The 25,383-nt window shown below is 37.6% G+C and overlaps 1 protein-coding gene across 4 annotated transcripts in view; it reads right to left on the bottom strand.

Annotated features, from left to right (window-relative positions):
• Window positions 1–1,964, bottom strand: part of SEMA3D (semaphorin 3D) — a 148,666-nt gene extending 146,702 nt beyond the window's left edge. For 2 of the 4 annotated variants that reach the window (XM_080555458.1, XM_080555459.1), the window contains exon 1: window positions 1,388–1,962. The gene's annotated coding sequence lies outside the window, so the exon portion shown is untranslated. Of the gene's footprint in view, window positions 1–1,387 lie in introns of all 4 variants that reach the window. The other 2 variants (XM_080555460.1, XM_080555457.1) reach the window with 2 other exon arrangements.
• Window positions 1,965–25,383: the final 23,419 nt, after the last annotated feature.

Genomic DNA, 25,383 nt, shown 5'->3' with positions numbered 1-25,383 from the left:
TTCAAATAAAAGTGAAGCCAAGCTGCTCTGCCTGATCAAGGCTGAGCAGGACTTGTTTTGGAAACTTTAAGAAAGAAGAGGTATGACATCTGCAGAATTTGGGTACCTCTGTCTGGCAGTAAGACTATAATTATGGTTTAAAATACCCAAATTCCTCTTCAGAAAGATTGTTCAGAAAGATAGCTGGGAATGACCTTGGTCCCTATACACCTTGCAGGAAACGATGACCAGTACTTTTCTGGATCAGGCCTGTAGTAAGCTAAATGAGCTAACTAAAAGGCAGATGAAAGTCACATCAACTATACTAATGAGAGTTTGAAAAACGCTATTAAAATATTGCACATTATAGTAAATCACATACTAATGGTTAACAGCAAAATCAAATCACTTTAGCTATTGCATAGATCAGCAAGTTAAGTAGTAAAAAAGAGAAAGTGTCATGCTAAAATCCTTGCAAAAGTTGTACTCTGCATCTTCATGACCTCTGTAAGAGCCACAGATGCAGGGTTGAGCTGCTGCTTTCTCAGCAAAGTGCTCTCTGCTGATGGTCACATTGCCCCATTGATCTCTATTGTTCTTGGACAAGTATTGCCATTTCAAACCAAAAGGATTTTTATTTTATTTTATTTTTAAGGAAACGTAGGTGTCTGCTTTATGATTCTTCAGTACAGTCACCAATTACCTAAAGCTCTCGGAAATGTTTCCTTTCTAGTAGCGACAACTTTCGTTTTGTAATATTCACTGCAAAACAAGGAGCTTTACCCCCCTTTGTGTTATTGCACAAAGCGAAAGAGGAGTTGTCAGTGCCAAAGAAGAATAACCTCATTCCACCGAGCACCCCAGGCCAACCAGGTGCTCTGCTGCTCCAAGTGATGGACACATCCAGCAGAGTCGCGCTCATGGCAGCGCTGGAGGACTCTGCGGGAAAGAAGGGATTTTGCCACCCCTCCAGCAAGCAACAGTTTGGCTGATGCACTTGAGCCACCTATCCCCACCCTGCCCTTTGCAATACCCCCAGAAACCTACACGAAGCAGAAGGGTGCCGGTGCTGCACGACCCAACCCTCTCCCTCCCTCCGCACCGCACCCAGCCCCGCAGCCTTCAACCCCCGCTCCCCAAAACTGCAGCCTCCTCGCCCCGACCCCAAAACCCCATTTCTGCTTGCTCTTCCGGGGCAGAGCCGAGGGATGCCCCGCATCCCAGCTGCGCCTCCCAGCTGCTGGATGACAGCCGGGCAGGTGGCCCCCGGGGGGGGGGGGGACAAGCACGGGTACGTGTGTGTGTGGGGAGAGGGACCCCAGGCACTTTTCCCCACCACCACCACCCCTTTCCTCGGAGGCGAAGCGCGGCGCAAAGTGGCGGGGGTCCCGCGGGGGCCGCCTGGTACCTGCCGGGGAGCCGGAGCGGCGGCGAGGTGCAGGGTGAGCCCGGTGCGGGGCCGGGGCCGGTGGCTGGGTTTTGGTAGGCGTTGCGAGAGAGTCGAGCTCCTCCCCGACGGCGCCGGCGGCGACGGAGGGTCTCGCTCCTTCTGCGCCGAGTGTCAGACTTTCCCCTGGCTTCCCTTCCTCCATCCCCGCCACCCCTTTCCACTCCCTCGCACGCACATGCACACCCCTCCAGCAAATGGGCTGCTTGGCGTGTGTGTGTGTGTGTGTGGCTGTGTGTGCGTGTGGGTGTATGTCAGCCAGCCCAGCCTCACACCCACTGCTGCTGCTCCCGGAGCCGGGCACAGCCCCGGCCACCGGGCAGTATTCGGGGTGGCATTTTGCTCCGTGAAAAGCAGCTCAGCGCACCCACGGACACGGCAGCAGCATGCCCACCGCGCTGAGATCGGGCACAAGGGGACTCGCGCACTCGTGGCACTTTCCCCTGGACCACAGACCTTGCCTGCTCTTGCAGGATCCCCTGTGCGTTTGCAACAGGAGCATCTCACCCTAATACTGCACTCGCCCTGCACAGGTGCTGGTCCAGATCATAAAGTCTAAAGCAGCCTCAGGTCCTCTCACCTTATTCCCATGGCACGTTGCTGCCAGGGAAGGTCACTAGGTGGTAGACTGGGAGTTAAAAAAAAAAAAAAAAAAAAAAAAAAAGGGCAAGCTTGCCACACTCTCTGATAAGGAGAAAAGAGCTGGGCAGTGGCCCAGTGCTGGGGGTTGGTGCACGTTTATGGGAAGCCCTTGTGCAAAGCTGCCAGGGATACATTTGCTTTTGCATTTATTTTTGTTTGCCCATGGAATATGCTACATCAGTGGTTCTCCAGCTTTCGCATGTTGCACACCACTTCCTAAGAGAGAAATTCTCTCCTGGACTAACCCACTCCCACACCAAACCCTTCTCCCCAACACATTTCCTTCTGTGGCTGCCCAAGGAAGAGCCTTTCTGCCCACAGGCTGAGAGCCATTCAACACATGGCACAGATAGTATCAGACCCTTCCAGACAAGACACACTGGGGCTCTTTCAAAAACTGCGTTTCCGTTAGTGAAGAGCTCAGATTGAAAGTCTTCAGCTGGTGACTCAGTTGCAGAACAGACCCCAACTGTTGCTCCCTTGAAATAACAGCAGAATCAAAGAAGTTCAGAGGAATATATTGGAGTTTCCACTGCATTACCCATGGCATCAGAACTTCATCCTCACCTACCATTCAAGTCAGATGGGTGGTCTCGGTGTACAGTGTAGAATCTAAATACCTTTTTTTTTTTTTTTTAATTCATCAAAAGCTGGCTTGACACGTTTTTATCTAGTTTTTTAAACAGTTTGTTACTACAGTACTAAACTGTTGTTTTTGTAAGTTCTGTACACGGAGATACACAGACTCTGCTTGTCTACATGTGTCTCATATGCCCACAAAATAAATGGAGCAATTCAAAGACAGGTTGTTCCATAGCTGCCTTTGATTTCTTCTGTTTTAAGGCCTCCAAAAGGGAGGCCTGATTCTATTCCTGATTTTCCATATTCATTTCATTATCATCAACAAAACTTTCCACTGGTTTAATCCCTAGATTTGATAAAATTATCATTGTGATAGGTAGGATGCAGTTCAGAGCAGAGTTTATGTTTTAAATTCCTATTGAACAATTACTGCATTTCACCTTGTTTCCGGATCCTGACTGACCATCACAGACACTTTTTTAGTAACTGCTTTTTGCAGCAAAGGAGATCAGCAAAGAGAAAATGAGGAGCAGGTTGACGGAAAGAAAATCCCTGTTGATTTTTGTAGCATTCAATAAAACTACATAATTGAACTTTGATGTATTCTGAAAGCATAAGTCCTGGTAAAAAGAAGAAATTCTGAAATGTACTGCTTGCTTCATGTACTGAAGATATTTCAGACTCAAGTGAAAAACAAATCAGCGTGAATGTCCCCTTCAGTCATTTGTTGAAGCTGTTTGCAGTTTCTCTGAAGTGTAAAAGAAAACCTTTTTGGAAATGATTTTATTTTAAGAGCTGCTTTTCCTTCTTGCAGATCATGAGAACACATATTCTTAGTGGAATAAATAGCAGAAGATTCATCTTTCAAGAATTACACAAAAGAATTTGGGAAATAATTAAGCTCTTAATTTATTGAAGTGGAAGAAACCAAGAAAAAGATGCCCTCTTGTGGCTGTTTGCTGAATGAAAACAGGGAAAGAAAAATTTCTGTGCAGAGAGCACAGTATGAGCATGCCTTTTTATTCTATTACTAAGGCTGTACAACAAAGTTACACAAAGTCATACCATGGACACAAGCTGAGGAGACATTCACCATCTGCACAGTGTCATTTTAAATGATTAATACATTTCTTGGCATTGTATTTTAAATCACTATTCAGAAAATCCCAATGTAGGTAAGTACAGCAATATTGGGAAACTCTCTGAGTGACCTTTTTGACCAGGGCTGTATCTGCCCCTTACAGGGTCTTAGAAGTGCCCTGAAAGTTATAGGAATTTCTGCCAAATTTACCAAAATTAGCTAAAGTTTTTATAGGAAGAGAAAAGTTCTTTACAATATTGTGAAGATGTGAAGATTATAATGATGGCAATGATGATTACATTATTTGTCCTACAGAAGGAATACTGAGTGTTGGGTGGAAGATGTGTTCAACAGGTTCTTACAAACATGAAATTGAAAACTGTGTTTTCTCTCTCTCTCTTTTTCTCTTTCTTTCATAGCTATTTGAGGCTCCCCTAAGACCAAATTCCACACCCAGTGCCCTGGGCAACTGTTCAGATTTCCTGTAAGGCTGAGTGGCTCATAAAAGAGCAAAAGTTGAACATCAGATATCTCCCTTTTTCTTCTCTCATTGAACAGTAGTACAAACATGAATTAAGTGACCAAATGGATATTTAGAAAATAATTAAATTTAGGAAGAGAGGTAAGTTGTTTTTGTTAATTTCTATTCCCTTCCTTTTCTGTTTGATCATAAGTTTGAACACTGTCCAGTTACTGTAATGTCAAACTGGCATATTGCAGAGAAAACAGTTTTCATCTAAGAAAAGTGTCAAAGCAGATACATGGTCTCTTAGTAAAGGCTGCAGGAGAAACATGACACATCATGCTGCCACACTGTAGGCATTTGCTGTTATGCTGAGTGCTGTGCTTCTGCAAACAGTGACAGAAATTTCTGTAGCACTGCACAATGCTTTAAATTATTGTTGCTTAAATTTATTAAATTTGTTTGACTGCCAAAAAAAAAAAAAGGCTAAATTGTGCTTAGTGAATCTCTTCTGATTGAATACTCTGGAAGGATGGAGTGGGGGGTCAATCAGATGAGGGCAGAAACCACCTCTTCCACTCAACTTCAGGTACCCGTATTTGTTACTCAGCCACCAAATATGTCTCCTTGGGGAGGACTAGGTCACTAAGCACATCTACTGTGCAGGCGTTTGGGCAAGCTGGGTCCTCCACTTACAATCCAGTCAAATTCAGACTTCATCATTGTCCAAAAATCTGTATCAATGTTCTCTGAAGACAGCAGGCATATTACCACTGACAATAATGTATCTCGTGCTGATTGATGGAGGGGGGCTATGTAAAGAATATATAAATATATATTATATATATATATAATAAAGTTATTAAAATACAGGTGTTTAAAAAAGTTGTAATGGTATTATCAAGGCACTGAACAGCCACCTTGCAGTCCACCAGAAGGTAAAGGCTTTTCTCATTTTCAACTCAGAATTTTGCCTTGCAAAATAGGAACAGCCAGAGTATGCACATTGGTTTGTGCTGGTTCAGCTAGGCTGACTGGGGACTCCAGAGCAAGACAAAGCACTTGTCCCACTCCACTTTGTTTGTTTTGTTTGTTTTTATTTTGTTTTGTTTTGTTTCTACCTGATCATCCCAAGTTCTGCCTTATTTAAAGCATTGAGAACAAGATGCAATCAAAGCAGAAGTCAAGACTCTTTCACTCTTTTCAGGTTTGTGAAGAAGCTCAGCAAGCAGTAAAGATTGTTTCAGGAGAAATTAAACTGCAGGTTAGAGCGGATGAAAGAGGGCATCTCTAGACTCTACTGGTCTCAAATAAGAGCATGTTTCACTTAGTTCTTTGCTATAAGATGTAAAAGATAATCCAGATTCACTGAGTTGTTGTACCAAAAAGAAAGAGACAAAAGGAAACTGTTATGAAAGGTACATAGAAAAGTCTAAGATGTTACATAAAATCAGACAAAACCTTCCTGAAATGATTAGGTAAAAGTAGAACATCCAGATTTGTCTTGCTGCCAAATTCCTGGATAATTCAAACCTTAGTCATCTGATCTTGAATTACAGAACATGTTCAAACTCCATTGGAGTTCACTACATTTAACTTAGCCCAGCATGTCACAGGCCTAGGTAGAAATTAAATAACATCTTATTATAGGTACTTTCTTGCCACTGTTTAGTCCTTGTCTTTTGAAGATCTGTAACCGTCTACTGAAGCACCTACAATTTCCACTGACTTCAGTCTAAACTTTGCTGCACAGCTCATGTGGGATCTGGAGCAAATATGGTGAAAAGAATAAAAAGTTTTCTACAGATCAAGGTTGGGATATTATTCTAGTTTCTATAAAATAAATACTATGACTAGAAAAAAGATTGCTGTATTTCCATGTGTCCTGGATTGGAAAGGAAAGCAACTGCTGAGGTCCTGCAGTGCTATGTATTTTATGAGTCAGACAAGAAATTCATTTCCATGAAAAATTAACTGAAGCTCATTTTCCCACTTTATAAAAATTGTATTTCTCTTATATTTCTAAGGATAGGCATTTCTACCTCCTGCCTCTACTTCCAACGAAACCAGTGGTTGAAGCAATTGCTTTAAGGCCTTATCCTGCTTTCATTGAATGGCAAAAACTGCCCTATAGATTTATTGGCTTCCGCACCAAGCAGGGGAGTGTAGGAATATAAATTCAGCTCTGAGCTGTGTCCAGAGAACTCCAGTTCCCCTCAGCAGTGTAGCAATAATAAAATATCCCCTCATTTTAATAAAACATGAGTGCTATTAAAAGAAAAGATTCCATGTATTTTCTTATCTCAGAACACAAGATATCTAGTTCTGTTTATCCTTAGCATGAACAAATCTTTGTGAATGCCTGAAAGTCACTTTTTTTCTACTGAAAATATGTACTTGTGGTTAACAGAAGACAAACATCCAAGCAATGGTTCTATAGATAGAAATGTTCTTTCTGGCTTTAAAACATAGCTTCATCCCAAACACACCCTATTTGTTATTTATTATTGGATATTTTTGCTTCCTACCCATTTTAGAGCAAACTTTAACTCCAGGTGATCACCTCACAAGCAAAATAGTATTAAATGAAACCACATGCCTTAATGACTTACAGTGTACATTACATGGACTCATGTTCATTGTCCTCAATAAATACTATTTGGATTGTATTAAAGTATTTTCTTCCTTAAACTGTAATCATTAAATTTGTTATAACTTCACCAGTGAGAACTGACTGTTGTTAACAGCTTAAAATAATATGCTACTGGCCAAGTCAGTATAAAATTCATCTGAAATATGAGAGTTATCAGCACTTTCAGAAGGATGAAAACAGTAACTTGGTATAGCGTGTTTGTTTACATGCTCCCTCTGTTCTGTGTTAGTACTCTGTTTAAATCATTTTGTGAAGTACCTGTGCAAGAGATTTGAAGGAAAATGGCTCTGAATTTGAAGATCACCACATCATTTCTAATGGAGACAGGCATATATTCATGGAAGCTGTGGATCGGGGGGACTCTGAAGGTTTAAGTCTGGGTTTCTCTGTACAAGGAAATTAGCATAGCCAAAAGAGGTTAGTGAGGCATCTAAACCCAGTGAATGGGAACCAAATCCCAAAAGCTTAGCAAAATCCCTGCAGCACATCATCATATTCTCAGTATCACAAAAATCCACAATAAGCTACATTTTGAATTAGAAATGTATTGTGGGCAATTCTTGGGAAAATACCAGTACAATATTCTTATATTTTTTCTTGCTTCACAATTCAACAGCACTTTTTATGAGAGCACACCTCAGTTTTGCCCACATTGTCAGGTGAGCAGATGAGCTGGTTTCTGTGGGAGATGCAGCCCCTTCATTCCATTGTCATGGTTCTGGTCCACATGATGCAGTGAGTCCTTCTCACATACTACTCCCATTTGCATCAAGGCTGCATCCAAGTTTGGTTGTACAGCATCTGTATGTACTTTAAACTGCTACCTTTCTAGCCAAAAGAAGAATTAGTTGTTACTAATGTATATTCCACTGTATATACTGTGTCAAATGTTGCACTGATTGCTTCTCTACACAAGCATATAGTTGACTAGTGTATGGATCCCAGGCAAAAAAATATTAATTCAAATTTGAAAATAAATTTATTTCCTACAAACTAGGTTTCAAATCATATAGGCTCCTTATCCAGGAAATAGAAGGAAATTAGTATCTCTAAGCAATGATTCATCAAAAAAAAAAAGTACTTCAGAGGAGACAAGGAACACAACTTCCTCCTTGTGCTTTCTTTCTGTATCTCTTCATTGACTGCAGAGGGAGCCTACATGTCTACTTCTAAATGTCTACAGTTAAGTGAGTGAAACCCACCCTGAAGTAGTGCAGCTGAAGCCAACATAATTACATACAAAGTGTTTTCAGGATCAAGTCCAGAGGTTATTGAGGACTCTGTTATGAAAGGTGCTATTCATTTCAGCATTATAACCTAGAAACAGAGTGACCACATTTTGGTGTTCCTTGAACAAAATTACCTTCAGAGTCTGACAGGAATATATTTTATTCAAACTAAACAAACAGATTTTTAATTAATTTTGTTTATTTCTCCTTTCAGGAGAAATCATTTATTCAGTTTTATACTAGATTTAATCCAGTTTATATCAGCAACATTTCTTCATGTGGCTATGCCTGGCTGCTGTTCAGTCTTCAGGGCTATGTCTCAAAAATAAAAATAAATAATAATAATAATAATAAAAAACTAATAAATAATAAGTTTAGCATCATTGAAACCATGTGCATCTATAAAAATGCTTATATATTCAGTGGCTTATCAGCTGAGAATACTGTAACTTAAACTGAAATGTGGAGGATACCAGAGCATTTAAGAGTCAGCATTTGATATTGTGGTTTGGATAGATCTCTTCTTGCCTATCAGTTTGATATGAGGTGAAATGTGGTGTGTTAATTGGCTTGGCTTATCTAGCTCTAATTTACTATCTTTCAAACTTTCAACTTTCAATAAGTAGGGGCTTTTTGTCCTTGACTGCAATGAGAACAGAACCTGAAGCTATAGAAAAGAAGCTACGATGAGTAAATACTTTTGAAAATAGACCTGCACAAACTGCATTTATGGGTGGAAGTGACTGCATCTACCAAGTCAATTCACAGTTCCAGGTGCTTTCTGTTCACAAAGAAACCCAAGTACAAATAATAAAAATGGAAAACTGTGCCTTAGATTAAAAGAAAGACTAGAATTTTTACAGATTGGGTACTTTTCATTAGTTTAGTTCAGTGTGCAAAAAAAAACAATCTACAGATTTATTTTTTCTGTAGTTTATTATTGACTAAATTCACAGTAGAAAAAGGATGGAAATGAAACATAACTACTACTTTCTCTTACTGATACTATATAGAATCATTTTCATGATTTAGTATTATTTTTCAATTATAGCAATCTAAACTACTCAGCACTTACACATTAGTGTCAGTCAGATAAGACTTAGTTTACACAGAGAAAGAAGGCCAAAACTGGCTTGATTACTTATCTGTGACTTGACTCAGGAATTTCAGTTGGTGATCTGAGTCTAACCTTCAATCCCTGGCTGACCTAGAGCCTATTCATGAGGAAGAATGTCAGTTCTGAGCTAAATAACTGGAAGAAAGAGGAATCCAGTGGTCCCTGGAGAAATGGTTCCAATGGCTAATAACTATAATCATTACCAAGATGACTGATTTTTAAAGTAGTGTTAAAGCAAACCCTGTTGTAGAAATATGTTTCATCATCCCAATTTTTGGAAAGTGAAGGCACAACAGCAAATTATTTTGGCATCCTTTCATAAATGTGAAGGCCTTTGAGTGCATGAGACCCTGTAGACCATTTACCAGACATGAATGTATTGTTGGCAAAACCAAGAAACAGAGCAGATCCAGATGTTGGGAAACTCAAGGTTATGTCTAAGCAGAACTGAAAATATTTGGTAACTTCTGAGTTTACCTTGGAGCATTTAAGTCTATCCTATACTTGGATGTCAAAGGGATCAATGAATTACATTGCTTCTTGTGAACTTATTTTTTAAGAAAGACAAAAAAAAAAAAAAAAAAAAAAAAAGAGATTTCAAGTCTGGGGTTCAATAGAAAATAAAACACAAATTTAAAGAATGAAGGAAACATATGATGTGATTGTTCATAATAAAAGCATCTGTAAGGTCATAAGGAGCTCTAATATATATCCAAGCTGTAACTTATGTGACTGAGGGACAGAGACTGATTCAGCTTCCTACATTCTTCCACTATGTGTATTGTAGCAGTGAGGACTGTTGCCAGAATCACTCTGTATTAAAGCAATCCTTTTCCTGAGTAGACTTTAAAAAATAATAATTATTAAAAAAAAAATACAATATTGTGATTAAATAAGACATTTTAAAATATACCAATGAAACTTTTTGTTTCCTCGCTTCCCATTACTCAGTTACCTTTTTTCTTCTCGTCTTTTCTTTGGGATATTCTTTGGTGGTTCAGAATAGCCAACCATGCAATTGTGAGACAAATGTAAGGCATTATGTGTCTTCTAGTCACCTGAGACTCCATATTAGTCAAAGAAGGGAAAAAGACATCTCCAAAGAGTACATGATTCTGTTTTAGAGAAGTGAGATGGTTTCTTCTTTGGAGGAGCCCCATGAAGGCAGCCTAGTAGGTAATTAGTTCATACTAAGAAATTTTATCTTCAGATTTGTAAAATCTTGTGAGATGACTCTTACCCATAACTAACCCACAGGTGACCTCTTAATGCATGCTGCCAGGCTTCCTATCATTTTTGATGGTCAGTTGCTAGCTCCTGATTAAAGTCAGGTGTAGCCTAGAAAAATAATTATTTTTCCTGTGCCTTTGTATAGCATCTCATAAATGGATTACCCCTTTCTGAAGTATTTCATTATGGTACCAATATTTATGTTTTATATAAATATAAGTAAAAACAGATTGAACCAGAAACTGCTTTGAAGAACAGGAAATTTTCACCTGCATATTTTACTGGCATGAGAAAGTTTAAAATCAGTGTGTGGCTTTGCTGATTAATGCTGGATCCAATTCCTTCATTTACATAAATTAAGGAATATATATTTTTATTTAAGTTGTACACTGATATAGCGCTGGAGATCACTGAGGAATTAAGTTGAATGAGTTCATGAAGTTAAATTATAAAGTGCTAACTCAAGCAGAAATTCTTTTGCATATGTTTCTATAACTTAAATCATGAAGGCAATCCATCTGAGTTATCAAGAACTTTCTTCTTGCTTTAACTTATGAATGTAATCCCCGTCTTCTGCTGTCAATGGTAAAAGCTTCCCTTCAAATCCAATAGTGAGAATTCAACAGCAAGGCTTTAAATTCTGTCAGTCTCAACAATATAGATACCCATTCAGCACAAATTTCACAAACCATAGGTTCATATCTTTATTGCCAATGAATAAACCCAATGTAGCAACACACTTCAAAAACTGTAGGAAATTTGATGGCAAAATCAGAGATCATACTGCTTCAGGAATGTTCACAGCCTTTAGTTTCTGCTGCAGTACTAAATGCTCAGGTTCGCCCCAATGTTATTTGTTTTTATTTTCTACGGGGTGAATTTTAATACATTTTCTTGGCCTGCAGAGCCTGTTTGGAACTTCAGATCTTTGATATTTTTATTCATCCCTTACACATAACATCATTCATCTGCCTGGTTTTATAAGATGTTGGCTGTCTGAAAGCACAAAAGCTGTTTCTTTTGGCAACATTGTTCAGGAGCTAAGTTTCAAAAAAGGACCATAGCTAAGGAATACACACTTTGTGTACATGTAATGTAGTATTTTAAGTTTCTAAAAAATCCAGCAAATTTATATTGCAGGTGCAAGATTTCAAAACTACTGTTTTTTTCAATTCAGCCCAGAGACATAACCATATCTGTATTTTTATGAAACACCAGTTATATGTTCTAATTGCAAATTATGTAGACTCTGCTCATTTGATGGCCTTTTCTTTATGTTTATTGAATCTAGAATTAACTATAAAGGAAAACAGATTTGGCAAAGATCTAAGTGGTTTTTGGAGTGATCTGAAGAGACTTACTCCCAGGTTTTGTGGTGGTTGCGGTAGAAATGGGTTCTGTGCTCATGGTTTTATGGAATATCTTTGGATGCCTATGCAGAGATACATTCTTCCTTTTCCAAAACTGTAAGCCTGGAATTCACTGAAAAATGTAAGCCTGATTTTGTGATACTACACCACTTACGAAACAAAATACAAACCATGCATCAGACAAGTATTTTTGTAGTGGACAATGTCCATTATTTCTACTCCTTTTATATGTGGCTGTAAGAATCAAGTCCTGTGCAGCTCATGCACATCAGGCTTATTTCGGGATAGAACCATGGAGGATTTTGCAAACCCTATACAAGAAAGAAATTAGCAGAAGTCAGTATAGTCATTTTTTTCAATGAAAAGACAAGCACACACAAAACCAGTCAAAGAAAGATCACTCTGGGAACAGAATTTTATATTATATTCTCATTTAAAAGCAATCAAGAGTCGGATTTGCAACTTAAGCCAAATCATTGACTCACTGAAAGTCATGGTAGCAGGAAGAAGCATGTGCACCACACAGCTGGAAAGAAATAAAGGTGGGAATTTCTGCCTTGTGACCTCTGCACTATGAATCCCCTTTCTGCAGACTGCTGCAGAAATTTACCTTTTATCAAGACCTCTGTGTAGCACCCTTTCACCATAGCTACCACTGCAGCAAAGGTCTATGGGTCCTCAATATATTTTAAGCAGGGAGCACCATAACCCAAGAAAGTCATTGTTATGCAATCCTAAGGAGAACACCAGGACATAAGAAGTCTTCAAAATAATTAACACACAATAGAGTCCTTCAGGGAAAATATACAGAACCAGCCACATTTCACTATTCCTTTGAAAAAAAAAAAAGGGGGGGGCCTGAATCCGAGGTCCCTTGGGTCACGATAGATTCTTCAACTGCTAATCTCAACTTTTAGGGAGTGACTCTAAATGTCTTGAATAGTCACATCTTCAGTCAGTGGAAACAGCAGATGATTGTTCTCTCAGGATTAGCCACTTAATTAAATCTACTCAGTTATAGCCAGCCAGACTCATTGACCTCTGATTTTTAGTCTCACAGTATTTCTTTAAAGTGCAGTATCCTGTCCATGAACACTCAAGAAGAAAAATGTGATTGAATTTACAACTGTCAAATTACATATGTTCTACAAAGAGCAGATAATCTTCTGGCAGACAGAAACTCAACAATATGTAAAGGAAATTGTAGAATAAAAACCTCATATTTTTCTTAACTGATACTGTACAATGGCAGTGACATTTTTTGTTCATGGTCTAATATATGTTTTGAAAGATGATGTGTAAGAGTAGGTTTAGGGTTCAGTTCTACCATTTTTCAGTGAGGGCACCATTCAAAACTGGCATACATTTTTCTAAGCAGAACTTCTCTTACAGCAGATTGTTCTGCATGTGTCCTTTAGAGGAATTCTCTCACCTTCCTCTAAAACTTGAAAAAAAAAATAGCATCTGCTGAGGCCAGAATGAAGAAAAGATTAGCTATTTCTTTGAACATCTATGTAGTTTTTAAATTAGAGGAACCAGAAACAGGAATTTTGCTTAGGTCCCCTAGACTCTTGGATTTGATTAAAGCAAACATATTTTCTCATTAAAAACAAAACCAAAAACGAATAATATTTGAATCTTCTCTTTTTTTTTTTTTTCTTCTTTTCCTTTTCCTTTATTTATTTATTTATTTATTTTTTCCATGTCAGTCTTTCTGGCCATAGGAACAGAAGGCTTATTGGAGCTTTTTGTTGTACTTTTTGGTCTCTCTGGTAGCTCTGCAGGATGCTTTATTTCTGTGGGGTTTTTTTATGTCACTTTGCCCCTTCCATACATTATTTTCTGTATCACTGGTATATAGAAACAAAATACCCCAAAACAAATATCTAGTACAGCTTAGTGAGGACTGAATCATGATTCACTGAAATCAACAGTAACTATAACATTTATTGGTTGCAGGATATTTTTTTTTTTTCATTATGAATAGTGGTTCTTTTTTTTTTTTTTGTAGTTCTGTGTTCTTTTTGTTGTTGTTGCTTTTGTTTTTTGTTTGTTTGTTTGTTTGTTTGTTTTGGTCTGTATATGTTACACACTAAATCTGCAATTCAGCTCAATAGCAGATCCTTGGCTGATGTAATTCCTTGCAGCAGCAATGACCTCGGTGAAGCTATGCTGAAACATTGCAGTGGACTGAAAGTATGAATTCTGTTGTGTATTGCACAATATCCTACCACTTGTGCCAAGTAATACACTGTGTTTTCTCAGAAAAACCAAGTGGTGAAATGATTTATTCAAATATGTATATATAAACTGCTCATTTTCCATTGCAAGATTGAGTTAGACCTAAAGTATATTAAACACGTTAGTGTTCTATGTTATTAGCCATAACGAGAGATCAGTTTCAATACAGAATGGTTAGTTTGTGTTAGCTATAGTCAGCCCCTGCTTGATATGTGAAGTGAAAGCCATAAAATGCCTTCAAAGTGTCGATGTTTTGCTGTTAGAGCACCATTTTACTTGTTGCATACCAATTTGATCTTTGCTTTATTTCACTTCTGTTTCTCAGACAAACCCATGCTGTAATGGCTGTTTTTGCCTTTTGCCATTTTACCTTTCTATGATAACACACACATGTATACTAGACTCAGAACTTCTGTTGCAGACCACTGGTACATCAAAAGATAGCGCTAAAGAGAATAATTGGAGAGATGTGTATTTGATGGATGGACCAGTCCATGGAGAAGGAATTGGTTGGACGGTCACATGCAAAGAGTTGCAGTCAATGGCTTATGTACAAGTGGAAATTAGTTGTCATTCCTTGAGGGTTGGTATTGAGACCAGTGCTGTTTAACATCTTTGTCAGTGAGATGGACAATGGGATTGAGTGCACCCTCAGCAAGTTTGCCAATGATACCAAGCTGTGAAGTGCAGTAGACATGCTGGAGGGAAGGGATGCCATCTAGAGGGACCTGGACAAGTTTGAGAGGTGAATTCATGTCAACCTCATGAAGTTCAACGAGGTCAAATGGAAGGTTCTGCATCTGGGCGAGAGCAATCCCAAGTACAATACAGCCTTGGTGGAGAATGGATTGAGAGCAGCCCTGAGGAGAAGGACGTGGGAGTAGTGGTTGCTTGATGAGAATCTCAATATGACCCAGCAGTGTGTGCTTGCAGCCCAGAAAGCCAACTGTATCCTGGGCTCATCAAAAGCAGTGTCACCAACAAGTCAAGGATGTGATTCTTCCCCTCTACTTCACTCTTGTACGACCCCACCTAGAGCCCTGTGTTCAGCTCTGGGACCCCCAGCACAGGAAGGACATAGATGTATTAGAATGAGTCCAGAGGAGGGCCACAAAGATCATCAGAGTGCTGAAGCACCTCTCTTAAGAAGACAGGCGGAGGGAGTTGGGGTTGTTCAGCCTGGAGAAGAGAAGGTTCTGGGGAGAATAGGGTCCTTCCAGCGCCTAAAGGGGGCCTAAAGGAAGGCTGGGGAGGAACTCTTTGTCAGGGAGTGTAGGACAAGGTATAATGGTTTTAAACTAAAAGAGGGTAGATTTCAATTAGATGTAAGGAAGAAATTCTTTACCATCAGGGTGGTGAACAGGTTGTCCAGAGAAACTGTGGATGCCCCATTCCTGGAAGTATTCAAGGCCAGGTTGGTTGCTTTGAGCAACCTGGTCTAGTGGAAGGTGTCCCTGTCTATGTCGAGGGGGTTGGAACTAGATGGAAAAAAAGTCAGAGTCTGAAAAGGGCTTTTTAGTAAGTCCTCCACTGGGTGAGCTCACAGTTCCATTCATTGCTGCTGTAACATATTTTCATCCATGGACTCAGTAAACACATATGGAAAAGACATACATGCACACTGTGTATGTCACTGTCATCACAGGTGCTATCAGCTGGCACTCTGTAGCACCACTGACCTGCTTGATTAAAGCAACAGCAACATGCAATATTCATAGATTTTTTTCCATATGTTTTTTCAATCCACTGTCAGTCTCCATTACTTAAAAGGTCAAACAAACTCTCCATGTATTTATCCTGCTGTGCACTACAAAAATGCAGAAATTCAAATAAAGTAGAGACTTGCTGAGAAGCCCTGCAAACTTGTGTCTTCTATTCCAAATAAAATAATGTGTAAAATTCTACAAAACAAATTAAATTATATATGGATGGTTTGTCATTTTTCAGCCAGTGGGAGACCTTCTCTTCATAACAAAAGATGGAATTAAAAAGGTTTCCTGAATACCTCACCTTATACATTTTGAAACATTCTAAATAGCCCTCCTCAATGCCTCACTAATTTTAAGATTGTCTTACCCTTTAAGTGACCTGATTGCAGTTACTTAAATGGCCAACTAGTTCCCTGACTTGTGCATTAAGACTATTATTGAAAACCTTAAAATTCATTATGTGTGAGTACAAAGAAAACTGGGCATTTTTTTGGTTCACTGCTAATAAGAGATAAGTTTGTTTCCTACCTTGAAAGGAAAGAAGATTCTGCATGTTCCAGTTGAATCCTATTAGAAAGATGATTATTGAATATCTTAAGTTTATGCATATAAAACTCTCTAATTCCTCCATGTGAAAAGAAATATGTGAAGGGATTTTACTCTGGAGCAAAATTTATAACGACATTTAAGTAAACTATAGGAAAATGATGGGATAAAGAACGAAGCAAGTCATTCAGGCTTTCACAGTTCAGAAATTAAGCAAATGCATCTACAAGAATTTATGTGTACAAAAAAAATTATAAGACATATAGGTTAACTGACTATAAATACAGGAACTGATGCTCCATGAAAGCAATCTCTTCAATAGATTTGTTTTTAGGACCTAAACCTGATAGAAGATAAATTCAGTTTAAGTTGTGAAGAATCAAAAAAGAGCTGGGAGAGGTGGAAAATCAATGCTAGACCTGTCTATCATTATATCTCTATAGGTACAGTTATAACTATGCACTAAGTGCATTAAAGGCATTGTTGGACCTGAATGGAACTTCAAAGGCCCTGAGATATTTTTTTCTTTTTATTATTACTTTTTATGTTATTACATATGTGTTAGTTACAAAGCTGTATAAAATGTCATGCCAAAACTAATGTGCAAGATGAAAAGTCATAGCAGTTTACTAAGGACATTTTTTAATGTATTGATTAATTAAATGTTCATTTCTCTAGATCAAAGCATCTCCTATTGGAAACAGTGTAGCATGTTTTATCAGTTTTGTTAAAACAGTATTTCTGAATGAAAATCTGATGACAAAATTTTTACAACAATTTCTAGATATGATGAACAGCTCTCATATGCAATTTATCCCCAGCACTGTCTTCTGCCATGGTGGAGAATGAAATGCACTGTGAATGTTTTATTATTTTGATTATTAAAATAAAACAAGTTTTGTTAAAAACAGCTTTAGAAAAAAACCTTCTCCACATTTAAAATTTGAAAGAGATTTTGAAAAGAAATCTTTCAGTTAGATTTAGACAAATGACAGATCTTTAAGAAAAACCTTGAACTCAAATCTTCCCATGACTCAATTTAACCTTGAAGCTAATTCTAAGAAAGACACAAACAAGATTGCACAGAAATGTATTCTACTTTCTGATCAAATAAATATTCAAGTATTTCATACCAAATAGAATTTAATGTCAAGCAGAAGAAGTATGTCTACACCCTAGAGTTTATAGAGTGCAGGGGGAATTACCAGTATCATATATATTGTTCTGTTTCATAGTGAGACATACTGTAAGCAGGTCTGTTGGGTCATGTCATGCAGGTAGGCTAGGCAGGACAAGAGGATGAAGACATCCAGTAGGATGAAGGCATGAATTTAACACCTTGCTCCTGGACATCATCAAAATAGACATTTCCTGCCACAGATATTCAGATGTCCAGGGCTGCTCCTAAACTGACCTTTGGCTCTGCACCACGGAAGCCCCTGCAGTGTCTCAAAACAAAGACCTCTTTAAAGTTCACCATGGATGACAGCCAGCCTGCGCAGCAGTTATCTTTCCCCAGTAAACATGATGTGGGAGATGTCTGGGGTGTGCTTAAAGTCCACTTTCATGTGGAGTTAGGACAGGCTAAGATTTACACTTAGATCAGGAACCTTATTCTGCTCTGGAGTCTCTCAGTTTAGATGTCACATGGGAAATTATGTGGAATAATCACAGAGGATGACTTGAGGGAGACTAATGTCCTTTCTAGTTCGTGCTGAGAAAGAGGGGTCTGCCCTGCAGGGTATTTCAGCGCTGAAGCCTAATGCAGCCACTTGGAGTCAGCTTGTAGGAGCTACATTCTGTCCATTAACAAATGAAAAAGCCTCATAATACTAAAGGTTTGTGACTAACCCTCTAATCTGTTAAATTAGGCACTTAAAGTACCTACAGGCTTAGGTGGGAATTTGACAAATGTTAGTGGCACCTAAATGATCCTTAAAGCACCATTTAGATGCTGAAATTGCCTTCTGGAGAACTCTTGTCACCTTTCTGTAACTATGGATTCTAACTTGGGGTAAGCTCCTTTTGTTTCAAGTAGCATAGGGACATTTCTGGCACAAAGTATTTCAACATGCTTCCTTTTAACTGCTTAATGATAAAATGACTTTCTGTCAGAATTTTAGTATAAAGTTTTAAATATTTAATATTTCATGTGTTTAAAAACAAGGCTTGAAAAAAAAATAAAAGGGAAAAGTTTAACATTTGAAATTAAGTCATATATATGACAGAGAAAACTTTCTATACAGTTTAATAAGACCAAGACTGGGAGAGTTGAATTAAAGCTAAAGAAGTGAATAACACTTTTTAAAAGAAATCTCTTTTTTTTTTAGAAATAGATCAGTTTGAAATTTTAGAAACTGTTTCTATTTTTGAAATGTTACATGTGTTTACTTCTCAGCTCTCTACTCTCAAGACATTTTCTTTTGTTCTTGCCTTCTAAGTCAAGTGCACTGTTCTAACATTGAGATTAAAGCACCAGATGAAGTGGTTCATACTGCAACACTGAACCCATAAGCTATTATTGTTAAGTGGTCAGAGCACACTGTTTGCTCCAGGGATGCAAGACTGGGGTATTTCAGAGGGCCTACTCCCTTTGACTCTAAACACTATGCTAACAAGCCTGGGAAGAGGGGCAGGAAGAAATTTTTCTAACTGGCCAGCTTCCTCCGTTGGCACCAGTGCATAGCGGCCTTCTATTCAGGCTGTTTCCCAAAGATATGCTTGGCCTACCAAAGAGCCCACATCCAGGCTTGCTTTGTTTTCCTTAATTCACAGCTTGGGTTATACTGCCATGTGACTTCAGGGAGTCAGAATTTAGAGTCTACTTTTGCCTTTTTTTCCTGCTTCCATTCCAACCTTCTTACTTTATTTGAATAGGAGGCCTCTTGTGATTTAACACATGCAATGCCATTTCTAATAATAATAATAATAAGTCTTCCTAGAACCTAACAACAACAGTCCAGGAACAGGTCAAAGACTCATCTGTATCAGTATCTGGTCTATAACAGTGGGTAAAATAAGCAAGCAGACAGTACTTTTATGCAAGAACACTCTCCAAGACACCATGCCAAAGAGCTCATTCACAACTAATGGCCTTCTCAAGCTTGACATGGTATATTTATGTGAGAAATTCTTCCATGATCCTTTCTTTCATGAATTGGTCAGTAGGTATTGCTAAAGTATGCGATGCCCCAAACCTCATGTATCATAACTGGTCAGCAGACACTCCCTGTTCACCTTTCCAATACTCCTTATGGTTTTGCAGAACCTGGTCATAATCTCATAGAACCACAGAATAGTTTGGGTTGGATTGGACCTTAAAGATCATCTAATTCCACCCCCCTCTGCCATGGGCAGGGACACAGGGACAGGGCATCTCTCCTTCAGTTTTCTCTTTTCCAGGCTTTATTCATTCAGAAAGTTCTTATAAAATAAATCAATGATCATCAGCTGTTCCTTTGTGTACTTATTCTAGTACAACTATATCTCTTTTAACATTACATCCAATAGGTCCTATACTTTTTGAGTGTATAACAGAGATATTTTTTAAGTAACAACATAAGTGGTAATTATGTCTGAGGAAGAAAATTTATTTTTTATATAACCACTTAGAAACAGATTATCTCTTAGGGACTATGAACAAGTAACATAAATAAAGTTTTTGTGCAGGCTCCTTAGATTTAGGAATGGGTCTAGAATGTGCACTTTGCAAGTGGATTCAAGACAGAGACACCTTTAAACATTAAAAATAAAAAAAAATAAAAAAAATCTCTTCTACTTCATAATATAGACACACAACAGATCTGGAAGTGTCAGCTGTCTAAAATGGACCTCATTCTTCTAAGATCAATAAAACCCTGCAGTAATGCTTATTTCTTTTAAAGCCGATGAACTTTGGACTACATTGCTAATGACATACTCTTTTGGTTTAGAATTTTAAAGAAAGGTTTTTACCAGATCAAAACTCAGAGAGTGGTTATTGTTCTCCGTATCTATTTAAGTAACATAAATTTAAACCAGTGATGGTATACCGAGTTCATGATTTCTCTGTTTAACTCATATCTTGCCTGTGCTCCTGAAATCAATATTCTTGCCAGTAAGAGTTGCATGCAAAGTGTCAGAGAAGCAGTACATGAAGTTCTGCCTTGTACTAACTCTTGCGGAACTTGACAAAAAATCAAGAGTCTAAACAAGCATTTTTATGTTTTAAAGGGATAGATACTTTTGTTTTCTTTTTTTTTTTTTTTTTTCTGACTTACCCATAAATACCTGCTGTTATGTTCTAATTCAAATATCCTAGTCAATCAAAGGACAGTTTACATAGGGGTTTGAAGTCATAGTTTTAGCCTTAGCAAAGTGTTTATATTAGGAGTTCCACAGAAAAGCTAACTTGTTTTCATTCTAACATTGAATATGCAAATGTATAAATATAAATGATTTAGCTTGGAAATATAGAATTCAGTGAAAAGTAAAAACTATTCACTATATTATATTCCAGTATAACCCTACAAAAAGTTGTTCTTTTTTTCACAAAGTGTGCTTATAAAACACATTTTATATACATAGCTTTTGCATGTATAAGTCTATTAAACCTTCCTAAAATAGGTTTGCTTGCAGAGTACCTTTTAATTTATGTTCACCTATAAAGCTTCTTAGCCTCTGTTCTAGCACAGCCTTAGCCTCAGGAGTAATGGAACTAGGCCTAATTGTGTCTAAGCAAGGCCCTGTTAATCTTGTCAAGAACTAATTAACAGTTTTGTTATGTAAAAAATATCTCCTTCCATCAGATAAAGGGAAAATGCAGATAAAGCTGTTAAATACAGAAGCCCTGCTGCATCATGACAACATGCCATGAGTGGATGACACCAGGTGCAAAGCAGACTGCAACACCAGGCAAACACAACCCAGTTCTGCTGCTGCATTTCCAAAAGCAACATCTTCAGTCCAAGAAACCAGGGCGTGATGACCCAGAAAAAGCTGGCTTACTTGTTACTAGCTAGCATCAATTGTCCTTTATTCTCATCCGCTTCAGTCTAGAACCCCTTAGGCAGCACACATTGAAGTCACTTAGGTGAAGAAATGGTGAACACACAGTTTCTCTTCCAAACTTGGAAGTCCAGTCTTGGAGTACTCCAATGTTGGAGGTCTCTTCCAACCTAGACGATTCTGTGATTCTATGTGTACTTTGAATCCCTTTCTCAAAGGGACACCACCACTGCGTGAGTGCCACTCAAGCTCCGACCCCATATAATACCAACACTATTTTAGACACTTCTTATGTAAGAAATGATAAGACAGTAAGGATGATTATTACAGCCTGAAACCATATTGGGGATGGTTACATGTGCCCAGAGCCCACTGTTTTTTACAGTATCACACCTACAAATGCCATACTCTGGTGCACAAAGGTAGCTGGTCCTTTCAATGCAAGGAACATATCTGAATTAACTTTTTTTGCTCGAAATGTTTCAAATCTTTAAATAACATGTTGTCTTGCAATACTTCAAAATATACTATCCAAGCAGAAATTAGAATGTGTGTTTTCATTTGTTCAACCCAGTATTTTTATTGAACATTCTTAAAATGCTCTAAGAGCTAGTATGTCCTAGTGCACCATTATGCTGGCACAAATGTATTTTCAGATGCTGATAGAAGTATCAAAATGATACAGAAAAGTGCTCATATCCTAATCTGTTCTTTTAAACTCTGTTGCCTTCATGTAAACAAGCTAAAATTGTGTTGTTGTTGTTGTTTTTTCTCATCCTTTGTAAGCTTACTAATCATTCTCATTTGAACTGACACCTTTTCATAACTATTAATTCTCTCATTCTAAATATAAGCCTCTAGTCTAGGATAATGTGAAAAGATTTTTGTACTTTTTACTCAGTACTGTTTCTTAAATGTAGCAATTTAGTGCCATTTGAGGTGCCTTAGAGTACATCTGCATGTGCAACTGCAGTGAAAACCTCAGCACATAGTTTCACAAGTAGACATTTACGCATAGATGTTTAAACTTAGGCTTAATCCATGAGCTGACACCTACTTTTAGGAAAAAACAAAAACAAACAACAACAACAAAAAACTTTACCTTGATTTCATCCATAGTTTTACAATTTGTGAGCATAAGTATAAAGTATAATTATTTATAGTTTAGATCATAAATATCCTTGAGACAATAAATAAGGATACTAACCGAGGATCTTAACAGTTTAGATAGCAAGTAAACATCAGTAAGCAGTCACATTCATTATCACAAAGATTGACACTGGAACTTTAGCTATAGAAGGAGACAATTTCTTTGTACTAAAAGGAACTATGTAGAGTTCTCAGCACTTAAAAAGGACGCACAATGGGAAACAAGAAACCCAGCTAATATATCAGTAAACAAATAGGCTAGAATGCCAATCTAAACCATTTTGTAACCAATCTCATAAAAAATTGGCATCTTTTCAAGTTTCATAATGATGTTGTGTTTTTGTGCTACTGTTTCCAAACAATCCTGAGGAACAGATTGATAAACAGATTGGAAAAAGGTGTGAACTAAAATTGATCATATTGACAGATACATATTATTTCCATGGAAAGGCAGCGCTGCTGTTTACATATTGCAAAATACATAGAGATTTGTCACAGGTAACCTCTGAGACATACTCAGCTGAGAAAAAGCAGAGATGCCATTAGGTACACAAAACTCTCAGGACTCCCCATCCAGTCCATAGGCCTCTGCACTGACAATGTGAAATGGAACAATTCCAGCAGGGATGAAAGTGGCAGGGAAGATGACTGAATGCTATTTAGCACCACTAAGTGCTTCCACTTTGCCTGGCTGGACAATTTGGAAATGATTCTGAGTGTGTGTTCATAGAAATTAGTTATATGTCTGCAATGCTGGCATGGGTCTTTGCAAGCAGAATATCTAGCTCATATCCCAGGCAACATACAGACACCACTGCCAAAACAAATGGGGAAAAAAAAAAGAAAAAAAAGTGAAATTTATTAAATTCATCTTTAAATCAGAAAGACACTATGTTGCAGGAAATGTTGTGGACAGATTTGTGGTTTAACACAATACATATGATGTAGTTGGGACACTTGATTTATTCTGCAGTACATTTTCATAGGATGAGAAATAAGAGAAAATATTTTGCTGATAGAATGACTGATATGAGGACATCAGTGGGAACCCAATGGTCATGTGGGATTTTTCAGCATCAATATAAACCTTAACTTCAAAATCACATTCTCAAACTTCTTCCAACAGAACAGTCAGTACAAAAGAGATTTTTACTGAATCATTTCATTTATCTTTTTTTTTTTTTTTAATCAAATCAACATCTGAACTATTGAGTCCCGAGAGAATGATTTTTGGGATGCTGAAATTTTCCCATGTGCCTACAAACAAATCCAGTAACTTGCATGTTTCATTTCATGGTTCCCAAAAGTGACAATACAACAAACTTCAGTGTAAATGTCATTATAAATTACAGATATGTTAACAACCTAAGAACTAGTTGCTCAGAATGATTAAAGTAAACCATTATGGTAAAACACGATGGCAGCATCTTTGAACATTAAGTTCAAAGAACACAGTCCTCATCATACTCAGTAGTTCACTGTTTGACAAATGTCTTAGTAGCCTCAAACACTGGAGAATGAGATGTCTTCATTTATTAAAATGTATATATTAAGCAATTTTTTTGTGAATGTACAGAATTATGCATTGTTTAGAATGTATATTAGAAATTCCCTTTTTTGGTAGATATGTAAATGCAAGATGTGTTTCAGTTAAAATAAAAAGTACAAAATTATGTATTTATTTCAGTTAATACTGAAATTTTGCATTTGTCAGGTTTTTTTTTTTGACAGCTTCATAAAAACTAGTAACTAAATTACAGTAAGGACTTTCATAAACTTTGATTGTTTTAACATTTTCCCACTACTTCTAGTGAAGGTTTGATATAAAAAAAAGCAAAAGAGTGCTGAGAACATGAGAAACATTCAGAAAATCATTAATTTTAAATCTGTTTGTTTTTTTGTTTGTTTGTTTTTCATTTTGAACTGAGAACAAGTGTAAAAATGCAATTCTGCAGTAGTGATCTATATTCAGTAATTGAATTTGCAAGACCTCATCGCATGAATGCCAGCTAAAATTACCAATGTTTGATGCAGAAATCTGGGAGCTCACATTAGATTTCAGAATAGCTCATTCAGTAATTGGAGCCTAATGACTTAGGGTTATAATGTACTTTTAAGCATTTTCCACAATTCCCAGAGGACTGGTTCTCTTTGCTCCCATGAAATAATGGAGGTAGTAGAACCACTTGCATGTGCAAGTGTTCAGAGCAAACATTAAAAAATGACATATTGTGATGGAAAACAAAAAAGAACAAAAAACAAACAAGCACACAAACAAACAAACAAAACTCTCCTCCCCAGCCTTATAGTTGAATGAGAAAAAAATCAGATCACCAAATGTAGGTGTAAGGGAGCAAGGAGAAATGCAACCAAGAAAAACTTTACAGTAGAAATGCATATTTTAAAAATAACATTTGCATGGAATTTCCTCTTATAACACATAGAGGCCACCCAAAAGAAATTGTAATTGCAGGGAAAGTTAAGTGGTATAGGCAGAATGGGGAAAAAAAATAAAAATAAAATAAAGGTGTAAGGAATTGACTGTCAGGTCTCATAAATCTCTTTAGTTCCACTCAGCTCAGCTGAACCATGTCAGTGTATGCCAGCCAATGAAATTACTTTGTGGTTATAAAAAGATTTACTGAAGAGATAATGGAAGACGTTGTGTCTGGGTATCTAAGTCTTTTTGGTACAGTACAAAAATCCATCTACTGCTTTTACATGACGTCTTAGTGTAGTTACTTTTATGTATTCTGCATAGCTAATTGTTTACCTCTAAACATCAATTGCCTTAAAATAGTTTCATATTGTTCTTTTGTTGTTGTTTTCAGCATAGCATTGATTTTGTTAAATTATCCATTCTTCATTTTGGGCTTTTACGATATCACTATGTATTTCCAGGTGACCTCATGTTTATACCTGGAATCATGCACATGTTGCTAGAGCAGTGAAGACAGGT

This window comes from Anser brachyrhynchus, assembly GCF_964034855.1.
Source record: "Anser brachyrhynchus genome assembly, chromosome: 1".
Classification (NCBI taxonomy): Eukaryota; Metazoa; Chordata; class Aves; order Anseriformes; family Anatidae; genus Anser; species Anser brachyrhynchus.
This window is presented reverse-complemented; position numbering and strand designations above follow the sequence as displayed.